Here is a 24138-nt window from a genome sequence, read left to right as displayed (position 1 = left end):
TTGATGGTTAAATGTACTTGGTGGCAGCTTGTGCTGGCGCACCACAAGACACAAAATGGCCGCCGATCAACCCAGAAAAAAGTGATATAAAAACGCTCTGGGCAGCCTAAAAACAGTGAACAATTGAATAGCAGCAGTTCAATGATCCACAGCTGTAGATCGATCACTGAATGAAGTCTTTTGGAGGAGTTAATCACTGCCTAATCTCGCCCTAACGTCGCAGCTGCAACCTCTCCCTACACTTGTATCAGCAGAGTGACGTGCAGCGCTACGTGACCCAAGCTTATATAGAGGCTGGGTCACATGCTGCACTGGCCAATCACAGCCATGCCAATAGTAGGCATGGCTGTGATGGCCTCTTGGGGCAAGTAGTATGACGCTTGTTGATTGGCTGCTTTGCAGCCTTTCAAAAAGCGCCAAGAAAGCGCCGAACACCGAACCCGAACCCGGACTTTTACGAAAAATTTTCAGGTTCGGGTCAGTGTCACACCCCAAAATTCGGTACGAACCCGAACTATACAGTTCGGGTTCGCTCATCCCTAATCAGCATCTCTCACTCTCTGATGCCGACAAGCAGGACAAAGAGAAAACTCTGGATGCATTACAGAGTCATTTTATGCCTTCACGTAACATCATTTATGAGAGGTACATATTCAATACCACAAACCAAGGCCCATTGGAAACTATAGATCAGTATGTGACTAGGCTGAGGCAGCTCGCCGCTACATGTGAGTTTGGAGTATTACATGATGAACTTATCAGAGACAGAATAGTTCTGGGATCAAAAGACATTAATGCTAGAAAGAGAATGCTCAGAGTACCAGACCTGAACCTACAGAGAGCCATTGATATGTGTAGAAGCCATGAACTTACAGAAATGCAAATACAAGCAATGCAAGAAAGCAAAAGTGAAACTGAAGCTGTACATTATACTGCTAGAACATATAAAAAGCCCATGAAAGAAAGAAAGCAAAGTAAAAACAATCAGATGTAGATACTGTGGAAACAACCACCCCTGGGGGAGAGACCACTGTCCTGCATATGGAGAAACCTGCAGTAAATGCAAAAAGCAAAACCATTTTTCTAGAGTATGCAGGCAGAAAGCACATGCCAGAATACATATGGCTGCACAGATCAAGAGCAGCAGCTCAGAAGAATCAGTATTCACTATTATTCATCAAATAGGAGCAGTAAGCAGTCCGGGGTCACAGTGGTTTGTACCACTAGAACTCAGCACTGACAGAGAAGCAGGGGAAAGGTTACACTGTCAGTTAGACTGTGGGGCCACCTGCAACCTTATGACATACAAAGACTATTGCAAAATTGTTAAAAAAGGAAAGCCAACATTACAGAAGAGTAATGTCAAATTAAAATGGTACATTGATACCTATATGATACCTATGGGCCAATGTAATCTAAATAGTACATATAAAGATAAAACATATACACTGCAATTCCAAGTTGTCCAAGGTAAACACAAACCACTTCTCTCAGCAGAAACATGTCAGAAAATGGGCCTCCTTATACTGAATGTAGAACATAATGTATTATTACATGATGACCAGCAAACAACTACAACTTCACCCTTTTCTTATGAAAAGATCACAACTGAATATAGAGACATTTTCAAAGGACTAGGGTGTCTACCTGGAGAGTATCACCTAGAAATAGATGAAGCAATACCTCCTGTTCAACACCGACCACGTAGAGTGCCGGCTCCACTTAAAGCAGACTTAAAGGCGAAAATAGAGAGATTAGAGACACTGGGAGTGATAAAAAAGGTCATAGAACCTACGACATGGATAAGTAGTATGGTTGCTGTTAAGAAACCAGGCAAGCTGCGAATATGCATTAATCCCAAAGACTTAAATAAAGCACTAAAACGCTCACATTATCCAATGCCCACTATAGAGGAAATCCTACCAAGTTTAACAAATGCAAAAGTATTTTCTGTCTTAGATGCTAAGGATGGCTTCTGGCAAGTAAAACTGGACACTAAAAGCAGTTATCTCACTACATTCTGGACTCCCTTTGGGCGTTACCGATGGCTACGCATGCCTTTTGGGATTGCTACTACACCAGAAGAATATCAACGTAGACAACATGAAGCAGTAGAAGACCTGCCCGGAGTGGAAGTTATTGCAGATGATATATTGGTGTATGGCTGTGGTGACACTACAGAGGAGGCCACAAAGGATCATGACAAGAATTTGATTGGACTCTTAGAGAGAGCACGAAAGCTGAACCTAAAATTCAATAAAAAGAAGCTGAGATTGAGGCTATCTTCGGTACCATACATGGGACATTTACTCACAGCAGAAGGCCTGCGTCCTGATCCAGAAAAAGTCTGAGCAATTTTAGAGGTACCAAAGCCTGACAATGTACAAGCAGTTCAGAGACTGCTAGGGTTTGTAAACTACCTTTCAAAATTCTTACCACATCTTTCGAATGTATGTGAACCACTACGCAGACTGACAGACAAAGACAGCTTGTGGGCCTGGCAATCCAGCCATGATGAAGCCCTCAAGCAAATAAAAGATATTGTTACTAAACATCCAGTTTTGAGATACTACAATGTCAATGAAGAAGTAACAGTCCAATGTGATGCCAGTGAAAAAGGTCTTGGAGCAACACTTTTGCAAGGAGGTCAGCCAGTGACGTTTGCATCACGTACAGTGTCTTCAACAGAACAAAGATATGCCCAGATTGAAAAGGAATGTCTTGCCATTGTAAATGCATGCCAGAAGTTTAATCAGTACTTACATGGAAAAAATATTATTAACATTGAGACTGATCATAAGCCACTAGAGAGCATTTAAAAAAACAAAACTCTCCTAGTAGCACCAAAACGTCTACAGCGCATGATGCTACAGTTGCAAAAATACAACCTTAATGTGGTTTACAAAAAAGGATCAGAAATGTATAGTCGTGGCCAAAAGTTTTGAGAATGACACAAATATTAGTTTTCACAAAGTTTGCTGCTAAACTGCTTTTAGATCTTTGTTTCAGTTGTTTCTGTGATGTAGTGAAATATAATTACACGCACTTCATACGTTTCAAAGGCTTTTATCGACAATTACATGACATTTATGCAAAGAGTCAGTATTTGCAGTGTTGGCCCTTCTTTTTCAGGACCTCTGCAATTCGACTGGGCATGCTCTCAATCAACTTCTGGGCCAATTCCTGACTGATAGCAACCCATTCTTTCATAATCACTTCTTGGAGTTTGTCAGAATTAGTGGGTTTTTGTTTGTCCACCCGCCTCTTGAGGATTGACCACAAGTTCTCAATGGGATTAAGATCTGGGGAGTTTCCAGGCCATGGACCCAAAATGTCAACGTTTTGGTCCCCGAGCCACTTAGTTATCACTTTTGCCTTATGGCACGGTGCTCCATCGTGCTGGAAAATGCATTGTTCTTAACCAAACTGTTGTTGCATTGTTGGAAGAATTTGCTGTTGGAGGGTGTTTTGGTACCATTCTTTATTCATGGCTGTGCTTTTGGGAAAAATTGTGAGTGAGCCCACTCCCTTGGATGAGAAGCAACCCCACACATGAATGGTCTCAGGATGCTTTACTGTTAGCATGACACAGGACTGATGGTAGCGCTCACCTTTTCTTCTCCGGACAAGCCTTTTTCCAGATGCCCCAAACAATCGGAAAGAGGCTTCATCGGAGAATATGACTTTGCCCCAGTCCTCAGCAGTCCATTCACCATACTTTCTGCAGAAGATCAATCTGTACTATCAGTATTAGAGATTTTGTAATAAGATAAATTGTCACAATAGTTTTATAAGTAAAGAGCATGTATGAACAAAAGATAGTGACTTGTTAAAATTACCTTTAATAAATATTCAAGTGGGTATAGGTGTATATACACTCACCTAAATAATTATTAGGAACACCATACTAATATGGTGTTGGACCCCCTTTTGCCTTCAGAACTGCCTTAATTCTACATGGCATTGATTCAACAAGGTGCTGATAGCATTCTTTAGAAATGTTGGCCCATATTGATAGGATAGCATCTTGCAGTTGATGGAGATTTGAGGGATGCACATCCAGGGCATGAAGCTCCTGTTCCACCACATCCCAAAGATGCTCTATTGGGTTGAGATCTGGTGACTGTGGGGACCATTTTAGTACAGTGAACTCATTGTCATGTTCAAGAAACCAATTTGAAATGATTCGAGCTTTGTGACATGGTGCATTATCCTGCTGGAAGTGGATGGATACATGTTTACGCCAAATTCGGACAATTTGAATGTCTCAACAGAAATCGAGACTCATCAGACCAGGCAACATTTTTCCAGTCTTCAACAGTCCAATTTTGGTGAGCTCGTGCAAATTGTAGCCTCTTTTTCCTATTTGTAGTGGAGATGAGTGGTACCCGGTCGGGTCTTCTGCTGTTGTAGCCCATCTGCCTCAAGGTTGTGCGTGTTGTGGCTTCACAAATGCTTTGCTGCATACCTCGGTTGTAACGAGTGGTTATTTCAGTCAACGTTGCTCTTCTATCAGCTTAAATCAGTCGGCCCATTCTCCTCTGACCTCTAGCATCCACAAGGCATTTTTGCCCACAGGACTGCCGCATACTGGATGTTTTTCCCTTTTCACACCATTCTTTGTAAACCCTAGAAATGGTTGTGCGTGAAAATCCCAGTAACTGAGCAGATTGGGAAATACTCAGACCGGCCCGTCTGGCACCAACAACCTTGCCACGCTCAAAACTGCTTAAATCACCTTTCTTTCCCATTCTGACATTCAGTTTGGAGTTCAGGAGATTGTCTTGACCAGGACCACCCCCCTAAATGCATTGAAGCAACTGCCATGTGATTGGTTGACTAGATAATTGTATTAATGAGAAATAGAACAGGTGTTCCTAATAATTCTTTAGGTGAGTGTATATACCAACAGTGAAAGAACTACATTAGCTGAGATTACTCAGTAGGGGAGTAGTAGCCCCTTTGACGAAAAACATACATAATGACACGGTATACACTTAGATAGATAGGTACGGGAAAAATAATAATTATAGCTCGATGTGTACAGGGCTAGAAACAGAAACCAGCTACCCCTAGAGTCCCTAGATGTCTGCTGTGCCCAGGGCGGCCCCCTAATGGTGGAGGTTCCCTGTCCCCGAACCTAGTGCTAACCGGTCCCTGGAAATCCCTACGTAAAAAAATTGCTCCAGTATGAAAAAAGTAAAGAATAAATGGTGCTCTATATGGATGTATGTCACTGTTACTCTCTAAAGATCAACATCTGATAATCACTAGTAGTTCCCAAAGTTTTAATGGTCACTAGTAATCCCCGACGCGTTTCGCCTAATACTTATTAGGTTCATCAGGGGATAAAATGATATCCATATATAGCACCATTTATTCTTTACTTTTTTCATCCTGGAGCAATTTTTTTATGTAGGGATTTCCAGGGACCGGTTAGCACTAGGTTCGGGGACAGGGAACCTCCACCATTAGGGGGCCGCCTTGGGCACAGCAGACCTCTAGGGACTCTAGGGGTAGCTGGTTTCTGTTTCTAGCCCTGTACACATCGGGCTATAATTATTAATTTTCCCGTACCTATCTATCTAAGTGTATACCGTGTCATTATGTATGTTTTTCGTCAAAGGGGCTACTACTCCCCTACTGAGTAATCTCAGCTACTGTAGTTTTTTCACTGTTGGTATATATATACCTATACCCACTTGAATATTTATTAAAGGTAATTTTAACAAGTCACTATCTTTTGTTCATACATGCTCTTTACTTTGAAGATCAATCTGTCCCTGATGTTTTTTTTGGAGAGAAGTGGCGTCTTTGCTGGCCTTCTTGACACCAGGCCATCTTCCAAAAGTCTTGGCCTCACTGTGCGTGCAGATGCGCTCACACCTGCCTGCTGCCATTCCTGAGCAAGCTCTGCACTGGTGGCACTCCGATCCCGCAGCTGAATCCTCTTTAGGAGACGATCCTGGCACTTGCTGGACTTTCTTGGACGCCCTGAAGCCTTCTTAACAAGAATTGAACCTCTTTCCTTGAAGTTCTTGATGATCCTATAAATTGTTGATTGAGGTGCAATCTTAGTAGCCACAATATCCTTGCCTGTAAAGCCATTTTTATGCAACGCAATGATGGCTGCACGCGTTTCTTTGCAGGTCACCATGGTTAACAATGGAAGAACAATGATTTCAAGCATCACCCTCCTTTTAACATGTCAAGTCTGCCATTTTAACCCAATCAGCCTGACATAATGATCTCCAGCCTTGTGCTCGTCAACATTCTCACCTGAGTTAACAAGACGATTACTGAAATGATCTCAGCAGGTCCTTTAATGACAGCAATGAAATGCAGTGGAAAGGTTTTTTTGGGATTAAGTTAATTTTCATGGCAAAGAAGGACTATGCAATTCATCTGATCACTCTTCATAACATCTGGAGTATATGCAAATTGCCATTATAAAAACTTAAGCAGCAACTTTTCCAATTTCCAATATTTATGTAATTCTCAAAACTTTTGGCCACGACTGTATATTGCAGACTTCTTATCAAGAGCAGCATTACCTCACAAAACAAAGGACAAGGACACCCCAGATTATGAGATTTTCTTGATGCAATCAGAGGATGCCTTTTCTAAGGAACTGGAAGAGATAAACTTTGCAGAATATCTAAAAGTGTCTGATTTGCACCTACAACAAATTCAGAAGTTCACAGAACAAGATGAAGTCTTGCAAGCATTAAAAACTACTGTTCTTACAGGATGGCCAGACCAGAAAGAAAAAATACTGATTTGTATCAGGGACTACTGGGGCTTTAGAGATGAGATAAGCATACAAAATGGAATTCTGTATAAAGGACACAGAGTCATCATACCAAAAAACATGTGCCCAGAAATGATAGCGAGGACTCATTCTAGCCACTTAGGAATAGAAGCATGCCTTTGCAAGGCCAAGGATGTCATCTTTTGGCCACACATGGGCCCAGAGATTATAGAGGCAATAAAGAACTGTAATACTTGCAATGAGTATATGCGTAAACAAACAAAAGAACCTCTGATGACTCACAAATTGCCCACTCTACCCTGGAGCAAACTAGGCATGGACTTATTTTCCTTAACAGGACAAGATTACTTAATAATTGTTGATTATTATTCAGATTTCTGGGAAATTGATTTAGTTTCTGATACCACCTCTAAAACAATTATAGATTGTTGCAAAGCACATTTTAGCAGACACGGAATCCCTGATTCTGTAATTACAGATAACGGACCACAGTTTGTCAGCTCAGAGTTTGCACGATTTTGTAGAGAGTGGGAATTTGAACATCTTACATCATCCCCATATCACAGTCAGTCCAACGGTAAAGCTGAAGCTACTGTAAAAATAGCAAAAACACTCATAAAGAAAGCTAAACGAGATGACAAGGATATCTGGAAAGCAGTTCTTGACTGGAGAAATACCCCATCAGAAGGCACCAGCAGTAGTCCTGTACAACGGCTAATGTCAAGAAGGACTAGGACTTTACTTCCGACTGCTCAGAAACTGCTGTTTCCAAAGGTTATAAAAGGAGTGGTCGAGAACCTAACTGAAAGACGCAAAAAAGCGAAGGCATATTATGATAAAGGAGCCAAGGAACATCCTGAACTAAGCATTGGTCAGCCAGTGCGAATACAACCATCGCCGTCGTCAACAGATGAAATTTGGCGACAAGGTATTTGTTTGGAGAAAGTTGCTCCACGATCTTATAAAGTGGAAGCAAATGGACAGTTGTACAGAAGGAATAGGAAGTTTCTAAGGACTGCAGATGACAAATCTGACATTGAAATAAGTGAAGTGATTACACCAGGTACATCTCCAGATGAGACAACTCCCGAAGAAACAGGGATGGATGATCATATGCAACAATGTGAAGCTCCTGCCACACTAAGACGTACTAGAACTAGGGTTATTAGAACACCAACAAGATATAAGGATTTTGTATGCTAGATACATTATAAAAAACATTGTCACCTTTGGAATGTATTGTGGTATCCAATCATCTTATGTTATATATTACTTGATTTCACAAGAAAGGGAGGATGTTAGGAGTTATACATGTTAACATGTTTACTGCCACCTGTAGGCTATATAGATATGACAGTTTATAACCTTTGTTATATTGTTTGTGTCTGAATAAAGTTTGTTGAATTACCTCACATCGCCTCAGGAAACAACCTCCATCTCACAGGACCCCTCGTTATCCCAACACTGGTGTGAGAACACCCTACCGCGTCTCCCCATCCCTCTGCTCCAACAGATCAGGATGGGTACCTTACTAAGTTAGGATATCAGAGGGGAGCTGCGGATGAAGCACCATCTAGTAATTGATGGCACTGTATCCCTGTCCACTCATGTGTACTCAAGCTAATTTCCCCCTGTCATCCTGTTTTGTGGAGGCCGGCAGAATCCATGGCATAAGTCCTGCCTAGACTCTTCAGGACTCCACAACACCAGAACACAGTCCACACTCTGCTGCCAATCACCCTGTGCCCAATCCCAATCAGAGCTGTGCCACCTGGTCGGCCCAGAATTAAGTGCGCAGCGCAACATCACACCAATGTTGCCTGTCCGCCTTAATCCCCAGTATAACACAGCCCCACCGAAAACCTTGAGACAACAGTGTTATCTGTATCGATCTGAGTTCCTGAATTGTTCCATACTTTCCCGATCCACAGTATAACACTGTTCCACTCCAAGGGGACACAAGAATGAATCAAAACAGGACTGGACTCACAGCGAGGAATGTAAACTGCCACAATCAGCAGGGTGAGACACATTCATAGACAAGGACCTCTGCCGTACACAACATGGACATACACGGGGAACAAAAGATGTAACAAATAGTACAGGGGTTTCAAATGTTGCCCAGCCTAGATTGGCCATTCTGACCCCTCAGCGCCTGGTGAGGCATGTGTCCCTGAGAGGTAACCCCTTTATGGCCAATCTGACTAGACCCCACTGCACGATTTGTTACCTGGCAAACACTATCGGACACATTGCAATTACTTGCACAAGGGCAATTCTTTGCAATGTGTCCCTTGTTCCCACACTTGAAGCACCTGACCTGGCTTCCTATACTTCGTGTTTTTTCCTTACCTGTTTTGCAGTGCTTCGCTATTTGACCCAAGCCACCACATGCAAAGCATCTGATGTTTGCTCGGCATGGCTTAGGTCCGTCCACACTGCAACCGCGCTCCCTGAATTGTTCCATCCTCAGGGAGGCACTTTTCTGCGAGTGACCGATGTAGTTCGGAGGAAGAGGCGGTGGTCGCACAGAGCTACCAGCACAGCAGAAGAGGGAGCAGGGTGTAAAAGCGGAGCGGCCGTCCTCTAGACAGTACACCTCCTACTGCCCACCGCAGCAAGGGACTGAGCACACCAAAGCCAGCTCCAAGGAGTTCCTGGCATGGTAGTTCTTCAGACAATGTGCTAACTACAAGACACGAGTGGTTTGCACGCTGTGCAATCAGAGCCTGAAGCGAGGCATAAACGTTCTCAACCTGAGCACAACCTGCATGACCAGGCATTTAAGTGCAAAGCACGAGCTGCAGTGGAGTAGACACCTTAAAAACCAAGAAAGGTCTCTGGCTCCTCCTGCTTCTTATTCTGCTGCAGTTGCGGCCTCTTCATCCACCTCTGGAGTGACAGTGCCACCTGGCACCCCGCAAACAGAGGATCTGCAAGCAACACCAACACCTGGGTCACCAAGCATCTCCACAATGTCCCACGGAAGCGTTCAGCTCTCCATATCCCAAACGCTGGAGAGGAAGAGGAAGTACCCCCCTACCCACTAGCGATCCCTAGCCCTGTATGCCAGCATTTCTAAATAACTTGCCTTTGAAATGCTGTCATTCCGTCTGGCGGAGATGAATAGTTTTAAAGGCCTTATGGCGGTGGCTCTCCCACAGTACGTCGTGCCCAGCCGCCACTACTTTTCAAGGCGAGCCATCTTTTCCCTTCACAACCAAGTAAGGGAACAAAATCAGGTGTGCACTGCGCAACGCCATCTGTGGCAAGGTGCATCTGACTACGGATACGTGGACCAGTAAGCATGGTCAGGGCCGTTATATCTCCATAACAGCACACTGGGTAAATGCAGTGGCGGCTGGGCCTTAGGCGGATAGCAGTTTGGCGCATGCCCTTCCACCGCCGAGGATTGCAGGGCGCTTCAGTTTGCCTCCTGTTGCTTTCTAATCCTACGCTGCTTCCTCATCCTCTACCAGCTCCTCATCCGGTCAGCGTAACACCTTCACCACCAACTTCAACACAGCCAGGGGTAAACGACAGCAGGCAGTTTTAAAACTTATCTGTTTGGGGGACAAACCCCACACCGCTCAGGAGCTGTGGATGGGCCTTGAACAACAGACCGATGAGTAGTTTGTGCCAGTCAGCCTCAAGCCTGGCCTGGTGGTGTGAGATAATGGGTGAAATCTCGAAGCAGCTCTGGGACTAGCCGGTTTGACGCACATCCCTTGCCTGGCGCATGTGCTGAATTTGGTGGTGCAGAGATTGCTTAAAAATTACCCCAACATGTTCTGAGCAGCTGCATAAAGTGCGGGCCGTCTGTGCGCGCTTTCGGCGTTCTCACCCTGCTGCTGCTCGCCTGTCAGCGTTGCAGCGTAACTTCGGCCTTCCCGCTCTTCGCCTCATATGCGACGTGCCCACAAGGTGATTCTCCACCTTGCACATGCTGGCCAGACTGTGCGAGCAGCAGCAGGCGATAGTGGAGTTTTAGCTGCAGCACGCACGGGTGAGTCGCTCGGCAGAACAGCACCACTTCACCACCAATGACTGGGCCTCCATGCGAGACCTGTGTTCCTTGTCGTGCTGTTTCGAGTACTCCACCAACATGGCCAGTGCCGATAACGCCGTTCTCAGCGTTACTATCCCACTTCTATGCCTCCTTGCTGCCGATGATGGAAGAGGATCTGGCACAGGAGGAGGAAGAGGGATCATTTCATAGGGTTTCCGGCCAGTCATTCCCAAGTGGCTCCGAGGGTGGGTTCCTGCACCCACAAACCAAGGTACATAATTGTCCAGCCAGGGCACAGTTCTGGAGGATGAGGAGGTGGAGGATGAGGAGGAGGAGATGCAGGAGGAGGAACCATGTTCACAGCAGGGTGGCACTCAGACCAGCTCATGGCCATCACTGGTGCCTGGATAAGGGGATACAGAGGACACAGACAATACACCTCCCACAGAGGACAGCTTTTCGTTGCCTCTGGGCAGCCTGGCACACATGAGCGATTACATGTTGCAGTGTCTCCGTAACGACCGCCCAGTTGTCCACATTCTAACTTGTGCTGATTACTGGGTGGCCACGCTGCTGGATCCCCGTTACAAGGACAACGTACCATCCTTAATTCCATCACTGGAGCGTGATCGTAAGATGCGCGAGTACAAGCGCACGCTGGTAGACGCGTTGCTGGTGGCATTTCCACCTGACAGCGGGGGCACAGTGGAAGAACAAGGCGAAGGCAGAGGATGAGGAAGAGGTTGCCAACACAGCTAGGGCACTGCCAGCACCTCAAAAGGCAGGGTTAGGATGGCCAAAATGTGGAAAAGCTTTGTCAGCATGCCACAGCAACCAGCACCACCAGCTGATATGGAACGTCTTAGCAGGAGGCAGCATTTCACCAACATGGTGGAGCAGTATGTGTGCACACACCTACACGTACTGAATGACGGGTCTGCCCCCTTCAACTTCTGGGTCTCCAAATTGGGCACATGGCCTGAGCTTGCCCTTTACGCCTTGGAGGTGCTGGCCTGCCCTGCAGCCAGTGTATTATCTGAACGTGTGTTTAGCACGGCAGGGGGCGTCAACACAGACAAGAGCAGCCGCCTGTCCACAGCCAACGTGGACAAGCTCACATTCATTAAAATGAACCATGCTTGGATCCCACAAGACTTGTCTGTACCTTGTGCAGAATAGACATTTATACCACTATCAAACATACATTCTTGTACTCAAGTCAAGAACAATGATTCTTTGTTTTCCTTTTTTTTTTTTATTTGTCCCAATATTTTGGGGGCTACCTACCCCAATAAAAATAAATAAAAAAAAACATTGTTGGCTACCTCCTCCTCCTCCATTGCTGCCTCCACCTACAACACCACATTCACCGCCTCCTCAACCTCCGACTCCATATCCACCTCCTTCTCTGAGTTGCAGGTTAATAATTTGTAATTTTTAGTTATTTTATTTTAAGTTATTTCCCTATAAATATTTGTTTGCAGAGCAGTTGCCATGCTCTTAAGCACATTTTACTGCCTTTTACATCCCTCTAGCCTTTTCAAGAACTTTTTTAGAGCCATTTTAATGCAAAAAGTGCCAATTTTTTTACCATTTTTGGCGTATACAAACCTCTGCTGTGCCTGGGTGACAGGGCCCTAAATCTCTCAAAATCCTCTGTTCTATTGCTGGGTGACATGAACCCCCTTTTGCAGTGAATGAACCCCTGCTGTGCCTGGGTGACAGGGGCCTAAATCTCTCAAAATACTCTGTTCTATTGCTGGGTGACATGAACCCCCTTTTGCCGTGAATGAACCCCTGCTGTGCCTGGGTGACAGGGGCCTAAATCTCTCAAAATCCTCTGTTCTATTGCTGGGTGACATGAACCCCCTTTTGCCGTGAATGAACCCCTGCTCTGCATTGCTGACAGGGAACTAAATTTAGTGAAAACATCTGTTACTGATCAGAAGAAATGCGCGACTACAAGCGCACGCTGATGATGGCATTTCCACCTGATAGCGGGGGCACAGTGGAAGCACAAGGCGAAGGCAGAGGAGGAGGAAGAGGTCGCCAACGCAGCTGGGGCACCGCCAGCACCTGAGAAGGCAGGGTTAGCATGGCCAAGATGTGGAAAAGCTTTGTCAGCCTTGGAGGTGCTGACCTGCCCTGCAGCCAGTGTATAGTGTGAACGTGTGTTTAGCACGGCAGAGAGCATTATCACAGGCCGCAGCCAATGTGGACAAGCTTACGTTTATTAAAATGAATCAAGCATGGATCCCACAGGACTTGTCCGTACCTTGTGCAGAATAGACATTTATACCAGCCTCAACCATCTATTCTTGTACTCAAGTGCACTTCTTCTTTGTTTTATTTTGTTATATGTCCCAATATTTTGGGGGATACCCCAATTTAAAATAAATAAATAACACAAATCAGTGTTGGCTACCTATTCCTCCTTCACCGCTGCTTCCACCTACACCGCCACGTCAACCTACACTGCCACATCCACCCATCCACCGCCTCCTCAACCTCCTACTTCGAGATCCAGATTGTTATTTTTAATTTTTCTGTATTTTATATATGTTATTTTAAGTAATTTCCCTATCCACATTTGTTTGCAGAACAGTTGCCATGGTCGTAAGCACATTTTGGTGCCTTTTGCAGCCCTCTAGCCCTTCCCAGGACAATTTTAGAGCCATTTTAATGCCCAAAAGTTCGGGTACCAATTTACTTCAATCGGATTCGGGGTCAAATTCGGGTCCCGAACCCGAACTTTTTTTTCACGTTCGGCCGAACTCGTCGAACTCGAACATCCAGGTGTCCGCTCAACTCTAGTCAGCAGCAGTTGCTGTTTGACACCTAGCTATTTAGTACAGCTGCATAGCTGATCGGGGACGGCTCTTTCTGGGAGTAGTCAAAGTGCTGGGTGGGTGACTTTTACCCACATTCCAGTTCGGGTCTTGACTGGCCTATAAAAAACTCAGCCGGCAGTGTCAGCTGGGTGTGATTACCTCTCTCTGACAGAGAAGCTCTGGCAATCGCTGGATTAGAATCTGAGCCATGTGCAAGGATGGAGGCCTGAGTTTGGGAGGTATGCTCTGTCCTGAGTAATGCCGATCGGGTGTGAACTAACACCTAGGATAACAGGTGACTGTGTTGCTGTATGAACTGTCTAGGTGTTAACGAACACCAAAACTGCAAATGGAATGTGGTACTGTTTTGTTGCCATAAGTGTGACTAAAACACTGAAGTTTTTTAAATTACAAACTGGTCTTTGCCTCTATACTGCGTCCGCTTGTCCTCTCTACCAGAGCCACAATACATATATTGATGATATATATATATATATAGAGAGAGAGAGAGACAGAGAAAGATATTTACTGATCTATAACCGTGTGAGCTAGGAGATGATCATGTAACAGTGTTTGTATGCAAGGTTAGGTTGTGCAGAGCAAGCACTGCAGCGCATGGGGCGGGGAAGGGCAGAATATTCACACCCACAAATATTCATGAGGGAGAGCTCAGCATTGTAGTTACACGCCCCCACAGCTTTGCTGCAGCATGTAAACAAAGCATGAATAACAGAACTATGCAAAGGTGTAAGTATGTAAAAATAGTAGTGGAAGCGAGCACTCACTCTATGGCAATTACTCAGATTTAATATAATCCATCAATAAAATAATACATAAAATATACAATAGCTATAAAATACAATCAATATAAAAATATTGCATAAAAGTAAATGGTCGACCATGAAAATGACACTATTGAGATAGTAGCAAATATCATTCGATGTCAGCAGTGGAAGTGATAGTAGCTATACATAGATGAATATAACGTGGAAAGTTCTCAATTAGTAGGCATGGCTGTGCAGCTTTTCAAAAAGCGCCAAGAAAGCGCCGAACACCGAAACTGAACCCTAACTCATCTATGTATAGCTACTAGAGTTGAGCGAACACCTGGATGTTCGGGTTCGAGAAGTTCGGCCGAACTTCCCGGAAATGTTCGGGTTCGGGATCCGAACCCGACCCGAACTTCGTCCCGAACCCGAACCCCATTGAAGTCAATGGGGACCCGAACTTTTCGGCACTAAAAAGGCTGTAAAACAGCCCAGGAAAGAGCTAGAGGGCTGCAAAAGGCAGCAACATGTAGGGAAATGAATTAAAATAAAAAATAAATAAATAAATAATTAACCAATATCAATTGGACAGAGGTCCCATAGCAGAGAATCTGGCTTCACGTCAGCAGAGAATCAGTCTCTTCATGCCATAGCAGAGAATCTGGCTTCATATCAGCAGAGAATCAGTCTTCATGTCATAGCAGAGAATCAGGCTTCACGTCACCCACCACTGGAACAGGCCACTGTCACATATTTAGGCCCAGGCACCCAGGCAGAGGAGAGAGGTCCCGTAACAGAGAATCTGGCTTCATGTCAGCACAGAATCAGTCTTCATGTCATAGCAGAGAATCAGGCTTCACGTCACTCACCACTGGAACAGGCCACTGTCACATATTTAGGCCCAGGCACCCAGGCAGAGGAGAGAGGTCCCGTAACAGAGAATCTGGCTTCATGTCAGCAGAGAATCAGTCTTCATGTCATAGCAGAGAATCAGGCTTCACGTCACCCACCACTGGAACAGGCCACTGTCACATATTTAGGCCCAGGCACCCAGGCAGAGGAGAGAAGTCCCGTAACAGAGAATCTGGCTTCATGTCAGCAGAGAATCAGTCTTCATGTCATAGCAGAGAATCAGGCTTCACATCACCCACCACTGGAACAGGCCACGGTCACATATATAGGCCCCGGCACCCAGACAGAGGAGAGAGGTCCCGTAACAGAGAATCTGGCTTCATGTCAGCACAGAATCAGTCTTCATGTCATAGCAGAGAATCAGGCTTCACGTCACCCACCACTGGAACAGGCCACTGTCACATATTTAGGCCAGGCACCCAGGCAGAGGAGAGAGGTCCCGTAACAGAGAATCTGGCTTCATGTCAGCACAGAATCAGTCTTCATGTCATAGCAGAGAATCAGGCTTGACGTCACCCACCACTGGAACAGGCCACTGTCACATATTTAGGCCCCGGCACCCAGACAGAGGAGAGAGGTCCCGTAACAGAGAATCTGGCTTCATGTCAGCACAGAATCAGTCTTCATGTCATAGCAGAGAATCAGGCTTCACGTCACCCACCACTGGAACAGGCCACTGTAACATATTTAGGCCCCGGCACCCAGACAGAGGAGAGAGGTCCCGTAACAGAGAATCTGGCTTCATGTCAGCACAGAATCAGTCTTCATGTCATAACAGAGAATCAGGCTTCACGTCACCCACCACTGGAACAGGCCACTGTCACATATTTAGGCCCCGGCACCCAGACAGAGGAGAGAGGTCCCGTAACAGAGAATCTGGCTTCATGTCAGCACAGAATCAGTCTTCATGTCATAGCAGAGAATCAGGCTTCACGTCACCCACCACTGGAACAGGCTACAGTCACATATTTAGGCCCGGCACCCAGACAGAGGAGAGAGGTCCCGTAACAGAGAATCTGGCTTCATGTCAGCACAGAATCAGTCTTCATGTCATAGCAGAGAATCAGGCTTCACGTCACCCACCACTGGAACAGGCCACTGTCACATATTTAGGCCCAGGCACCCAGGCAGAGGAGAGAGGTCCCGTAACAGAGAATCTGGCTTCATGTCAGCAGAGAATCAGTCTTCATGTCATAGCAGAGAATCAGGCTTCACGTCACCCGCCACTGGAACAGGCCACTGTCACATATTTAGGCCCCGGCACCCAGACAGAGGAGAGAGGTCCCGTAACAGAGAATCTGGCTTCATGTCAGCACAGAATCAGTCTTCATGTCATAGGGGAGAATCAGGCTTCACGTCACCCACCACTGGAACAGGCTACAGTCACGTATTTAGGCCCGGCACCCAGACAGAGGAGCGAGGTCCCGTAACAGAGAATCTGGCTTCATGTCAGCACAGAATCAGTCTTCATGTCATAGCAGAGAATCAGGCTTCACGTCACCCACCACTGGAACAGGCCACTGTCACATATTTAGGCCCAGGCACCCAGGCAGAGGAGAGAGGTCCCGTAACAGAGAATCTGGCTTCATGTCAGCACAGAATCAGTCTTCATGTCATAGCAGAGAATCAGGCTTCACGTCACCCACCACTGGAACAGGCCACTGTCACATATTTAGGCCCCGGCACCCAGACAGAGGAGAGAGGTCCCGTAGCAGAGAATCTGGCTTCATGTCAGCACAGAATCAGTCTTCATGTCATAGGGGAGAATCAGGCTTCACGTCATCCACCACTGGAACAGGCCACTGTCACATATTTAGGCCCCGGCACCCAGACAGAGGAGAGAGGTCCCGTAACAGAGACTCTGGATTTATGTCAGCACAGAATCAGTCTTCATGTCATAGCAGAGAATCAGGCTTCACGTCACCCACCACTGGAACAGGCCACTGTCACATATTTAGGCCCCGGCACCCAGACAGAGGAGAGAGGTCCCGTAACAGAGAATCTGGCTTCATGTCAGCACAGAATCAGTCTTCATGTCATAGCAGAGAATCAGGCTTCACGTCACCCACCACTGGAACAGGCCACTGTCACATATTTAGGCCCCGGCACCCAGACAGAAGATAGAGGTCCCGTAACAGAGAATCTGGCTTCATGTCAGCACAGAATCAGTCTTCATGTCATAGCAGAGAATCAGGCTTCACGTCACCCACCACTGGAACAGGCCACTGTCACATATTTAGGCCCCGGCACCCAGACAGAGGAGAGGTTCATTCAACTTTGGGTTGCCCCGCAATATAATGGTAAAATGAAAATAAAAATAGGATTGAATGAGGAAGTGCCCTGGAGTACAATAATATATTGTTATGGGGAGGTAGTTAATGTCTAATCTGCACAAGGGATGGACAGGTCCTGTGGGATCAATGCCTGGTTCATTTTTATGAACGTCAGCTTGTCCACATTGGCTGTAGATAGGCGGCTGCGTTTGTCTGTAATGACGCAACCTGCCGTGCTGAATACACGTTCAGACAAAACGCTGGCCGCCGGGCAGGCCAGCACCTCCAAGGCATAAAAGGCTAGCTCTGGCCACGTGGACAATTTGGAGACCCAGAAGTTGAATGGGGCCGAACCATCAGTCAGTACGTGGAGGGGTGTGCACAGGTACTGTTCCACCATGTTAGTGAAATGTTGCCTCCTGCTAACACGTATCAGGTGGTGGTGCAGTTAGCTGTGGCGTGGTGACAAAACTTTTCCACATCTCTGCCATGCTAACCCTGCCCTCAGAGGAGCTGGCCGTGACACAGCTGCGTTGGCGACCTCTTGCTCCTCCTCTGCCTTCGCCTTGGGCTTCCACTGGTTCCCCTGTGACATTTGGGAATGCTCTCAGTAGCGCGTCTACCAACGTGCGCTTGTACTCGCGCATCTTCCTATCACGCTCCAGTGTAGGAAGTAAGGTGGGCACATTGTCTTTGTACCGGGGATCCAGCAGGGTGGCAACCCAGTAGTCCGCACACGTTAAAATGTGGGCAACTCTGCTGTCGTTGCGCAGGCACTGCAGCATGTAGTCGCTCATGTGTGCCAGGCTGCCCAGAGATAAGGACAAGCTGTCCTCTGTGGGAGGCGTATCGTCATCGTCCTGTGTTTCCCCCCAGCCACGCACCAGTGATGGGCCCGAGCTGCTTTGGGTGCCACCCCGCTGTGAACATGCTTCATCCTCATCCTCCTCCACCTCCTCCTCATCCTCGTCCTCCTCGTCCTCCAGTAGTGGGCCCTGTCTGGCCACATTTGTACCTGGCCTCTGGTGTTGCTAAAAACCTCCCTCTGAGTCACTTCGAAGAGACTGGCCTGAAAGTGCTAAAAATTACCCCTCTTCCTCCTCTTCCTCCTGGGCCACCTCCTCTTCCATCATCGCCCTAAGTGTTTTCTCAAGGAGACATAGAAGTGGTATTGTAACGCTGATAACGGCGTCATCGCCACTGGCCATGTTGGTGGAGTACTCGAAACAGCGCAACAGGGCACACAGGTCTTGCATGGAGGCCCAGTCATTGGTGGTGAAGTGGGGCTGATCCGCAGTGCGACTGACCCGTGCGTGCTGCAGCTGAAACTCCACTATGGCCTGCTGCTGCTCGCACAGTCTTTCCAGCATGTGCAAGGTGGAGTTCCACCTGGTGGGCACGTCGCATATGAGGCGGTGAGCGGGCAGGCCGAAGTTGCGCTGTAGCGCAGACAGGCGAGCAGCGGCAGGGTGTGAACACCGGAAGCGCGAACAGACGGCCCGCACTTTATGCAGCAGCTCTGACATGTCGGGGTAGTTGTGAATGAACTTCTGCACCACCAAATTCAGCACATGCGCCAGGCAAGGGATGTGCGTCAAACCGGCTAGTCCCAGAGCTGCAACGAGATTTCGCCCATTATCGCACACCACCAGGCCGGGCTTGAGGCTCACCGGCAGAAACCACTCGTCAGTCTGTTGTTCTATACCCCGCCACAACTCCTGTGCGGTGTGGGGCCTGTCCCCCAAACATATGAGTTTCAGAACGGCCTGCTGACGTTTACCCCGGGCTGTGCTGAAGTTAGTGGTGAAGGTGTGTGGCTGACTGGATGAGCAGGTGGAAGAAGAGGAGGAGGAAGCTGAGTAGGAGGAGGAGGAGACAGGAGGCAAACAATGTTGCCCTGCGATCCTTGGCGGCGGAAGGACGTGCGCCAAACAGCTCTCCGCCTGGGGCCCAGCCGCCACTACATTTACCCAGTGTGCAGTTAGGGAGATATAGCGTCCCTGGCCGTGCTTACTGGTCCAAGTATCTGTGGTTAGGTGGACCTTGCCACAGATGGCGTTGCGCAGTGCACACTTGATTTTATCGGATACTTGGTTGTGCAGGGAAGGCACGGCTCTCTTGGAGAAGTAGTGTCGGTTGGGAACAACATACTGTGGGACAGCAAGCGACATGAGCTGTTTGAAGCTGTCTGTGTCCACCAGCCTAAATGACAGCATTTCATAGGCCAGTAGTTTAGAAATGCTGGCATTCAGGGCCAAGGATCGAGGGTGGCTAGGTGGGAATTTACGCTTTCTCTCAAATGTTTGTGAGATGGAGAGCTGAACGCTGCCATGTGACATGGTTGAGATGCTTGGTGACGCAGGTGGTGGTGTTGGTGGTACATCCCATGTTTGCTGGGCGGCAAGTGCCAACGTCCCTCCAGAGGCGGAGGAAGAGGCCGAGGCGGCGGCAGCAGCAGAAGAGGCCGAGGCGGCAGCAGCACAAGAGGTAGCAGGGGGAGCCTGAGTGACTTCCTTGTTTTTAAGGTGTTTACTCCACTGCAGTTCATGCTTTGCATGCAGGTGCCTGGTCATGCAGGTTGTGCTAAGGTTCAGAACGTTAATGCCTCGCTTCAGGCTCTGATGGCACAGCGTGCAAACCACTCGGGTCTTGTCGTCAGCACATTGTTTGAAGAAGTGCCATGCCAGGGAACTCCTTTAAGCTGCCTTTGGGTGCTCGGTCCCAGATGGCGGCGGTCAGTAGCAGGCGGAGTCTCTTGGCGGCGGGTGTTCTGATTTTGCCCACTGCTCCCTCTTTTGCTACGCTGTTGGCTCGGTCTTATCACTGCCTCTTCCTCTGAACTGTGAAAGTCAGTGGCACGACCTTCATTCCATGTGGGGTCTAGGACCTCATCGTCCCCTGCATCGTCTTCCACCCAGTCTTGATCCCTGACCACCTGTTCAGTCTGCACACTGCAGAAAGACGCAGCAGTTGGCACCTGTGTTTCGTCATCATCAGAGACGTGCTGAGGTGGTATTCCCATGTCATCATCATCAGGAAACATAAGTGGTTGTGCGTTAATGCATTCTATCTCTTCCACCCCTGGGGAAGGGCTAGGTGGATGCCCTTGGGAATTCCTGCCAGCAGAGTCTTCAAACAGCATAAGAGACTGCTGCATAACTTGAGGCTCAGACAGTTTCCCTGATATGCATGGGGGTGATGTGACAGACTGATGGCCTTGGTTTTCATGCGCCATCTGTGCGCTTTCTGCAGAAGACTGGGTGGGAGATAATGTGAACGTGCTGGATGCACTGTCGGCCACCCAATTGACTAATGCCTGTACCTGCTCAGGCCTTACCATCCTTAGAACGGCATTGGGCCCCACCAAATATGGCTGTAAATTCTGGCGGCTACTGGGACCTGAGGTAGTTGGTACACTAGGACGTGTGGCTGTGGCAGAACGGCCACGTCCTCTCCCAGCACCAGATGGTCCACTAACACCACTACGACCATGTCCACATCCGCGTCTGCGTCCCTTACTAGATGTTTTCCTCATTGTTACCGTTCACCACAATAAGAAAAATATTATTCGGGCCAATGTATTGAATTCCAATTCAGGCCTTTTTTTACAGACACCTAACACTATCTGGCTATCTATTTAGGTACCTTATTACACTAATACAGGCACACCAGTAATGACAGATTTAGCTGAATATAAATGTGAGGCCTATTTTATAGGCGCTGGGTGACAGGTATACGTTTAATCACAGAATTAGACTTGGATCTGCACTGTAGCGTGTGTGTTAAGTTTTTCAGAATGACCCTATCAGCACCTTGAATCTAATATACCCTTTTAGGGATAGATTTAAAGTAGGCCTGATACAGCAGAAACCACTAATTTTGAGAATTGCAAATTTGGGAATTGCTTTTCAACCCAGAACAAAAACTGTGCTTTGACGGACACTAAATAACTTGACCAGCTAAAACAGTACAGATTTGGATGAATATAAATGTCAGGCCTATTTTTTAGGCGCTGCGTGACAGGCTCAACTTGCCCCTGATGTAGTATATGGCCAAAAAATAACCACACTATTGATGGTTAAATGTACTTGGTGGTAGCTTGTGCTGGCGCACCACAAGCCACAAAATGGCCGCCGATCACCCCAGAAAAAAGTGATATAAAAACGCTCTGGGCAGCCTAAAAAAAGTGAACAATTCAATATCAGCACTTCAATGATCCACAGCTGGAGATCGATCACTGAATTAAGTCTTTTGGAGGAGTTAATCTGCCTAATCTCGCCCTAACGTCGCAGCTGCAACCTCTCCCTACACTTGTATCAGCAGAGTGACGTGCAGCGCTACGTGACCCAAGCTTATATAGAGGCTGGGTCACATGCTGCACTGGCCAATCACAGCCATGCCAATAGTAGGCATGGCTGTGATGGCCTCTTGGGGCAAGTAGTATGACGCTTGTTGATTGGCTGCTTTGCAACCTTTCAAAAAGCGCCAAGAAAGCGCTGAACACCGAACCCGAACCCGGACTTTTACGAAAATGTTCGGGTTCGGGTCCGTGACACGGACACCCCAAAATTCGGTACGAACCCGAACTATACAGTTCGGGTTCGCTCATCCCTAATAGCTACTATCACTTCCACTGCTGACATCGAATGATATTTGCTACTATCTCAATAGTGTCATTTTCATGGTCGACCATTTAGTTTTATGCAATATTGTATTTTATATTGATTGTATTTTATAGCTATTGTATATTTTATGTATTATTTTATTGAAGGATTATATTAAATCTGAGTAATTGCCATAGAGTGAGTGCTTCCACTACTATTTTTACATATCCATTACATTGAGGTGGGGTGTCCTCAATTTTAGTTCGTAGCACCGTACCACCCGCTATCAGCAGTGAGCCACTCCATCCAATTTACAAAGGTATAAGTATGTTTTTGTTTTTTTTAAGAAATCAAGCTTAACTAATGTGTATGTAAGTCCTGATGAGGAATAAAAAAGATGCTCGATCCTCCTGGTCTATCTATGATATAGTCTCTGTAGCTCTTGTTCCATGTATGGTCACTTAAGGTGAAGAAAACAAAAGAAACGCTGCAGTCAGGATTTTTTTTATTTTAAATTTTTTTGGGGGGTAGAAGGGGAGGGAAGAAATGGGGAAGGGAAGGTTATTTTTGTTTTTTTTGGAAATATTTGGGGTTTTTTAATTATTTTTATGGAGAGGGATAAAGGAGAGAAGAGGAAAGGAGAAGTGGGGGAAGGGAAGATTATTTTTTATATTTTGTTTTTAAGGAAGGGGATTTTTTAGTTTTCAGTTGTTTTTTGGTAGCAGTAGTTCAGGATGGTGCTTGACTGTTCGCCTTTACACTGGCTCTTTTTCCGGAGGCTCTCTAGATTTCATTTTCCTCCTCCAGAATATGCAGACGCTAAAAAAAGAAGATCAGTTATTTAATATCCACTATTTACATGTGAGCTCTGAATGAAATGTGTGCACAGATCCTCCAATGTGTTCTCGTTACATTATAACATGTCTGGCCTTGTAATATGCGCCACATTTACCATGAAGCCTTCAGCACTGTGATGAATCTGGCGCACCTTGTGACTGCCTGGACTAAGTTTACGCTGTGTAAATATTAAGCAGCAATAATACGCTAGCTCCATAGAGTATCTTATAAATACTACCTACCATATGCCAGCGATCAACATGATGGTGACGGAGCCGGCCACAGATATTGCTGTGAGGGAAGCATTGGTGTTATGGATCTCCTCTAGAATTGGCGACTCAGGCGCTGTGATGTCAAGCACATCAGGAAGTGTTGGGCGAGGATGGTATTTTTCTATCGCCTGTTCCGATCCACTGATAACTAAATGAGGAAAACAATTACATTAATAGTTCATACCATGAAGAGAATGATGATGACTTTGTAGTGTATCTTATATAAAATAATATTATATAAATTTCAGAATTGTCTGTATCATGGCGGCTCAGAAGCACTGTCAAAACCAAGAGTGGCTCCAAAATACCGAAGTGGCTTAAATTATCACTTTATAGGTTTTTCCTTACAAATACTAATAGAAAATAACCCCACATTGTAGGTGACAGTTCAGCTTTTCGGAACTAGATCCTTTTTCCCTAATTTTCACCTATAAACAGATATGAATCCCATGTATCTAAGTATTACCACCCAGCATAGTGCCAGTAATAATATGTCCTCACCTGCCACATTGTAGGTGATCTTACTCACTGGCACTTCAGAGTCCAGGATGGTGGTACACGTGTACCGGCCGGAGTCCCCCTTCATTACGCCCTTGATCACTAGGTAGGGCTCCCGGGTGATTTTGGGTTCATGTTCACCATGCTAGAGAGATAATATAGAGAACTGTTAGAACCTCATAGGTCACAATTACTTATAATTCATTGTCATTATTATTAAGACAAAAATAGATAACATTACTGATAATAATTTGCTGACATGACATAACATGGGTAAAAGGACTTTCTGATAAATGTTTTGGGTGATGAAGGAAATGGTTTGGGAAGCGCTGCCTTAATATGATGGTCATAAAACTTATTAAC

The 24138-nt window shown here is 46.4% G+C and overlaps 1 protein-coding gene across 1 annotated transcript in view; it reads left to right on the top strand.

The window, feature by feature from the left end:
• The window catches only part of SLC14A1 (solute carrier family 14 member 1 (Kidd blood group)), a 529357-nt gene that overhangs the window by 425496 nt on the left and 79723 nt on the right, over positions 1-24138 (top strand). The window lies entirely within an intron of this gene.

This window comes from Bufo bufo, chromosome 2, assembly GCF_905171765.1.
Source record: "Bufo bufo chromosome 2, aBufBuf1.1, whole genome shotgun sequence".
Lineage (NCBI taxonomy): Eukaryota > Metazoa > Chordata > Amphibia > Anura > Bufonidae > Bufo > Bufo bufo.
This window is presented reverse-complemented; position numbering and strand designations above follow the sequence as displayed.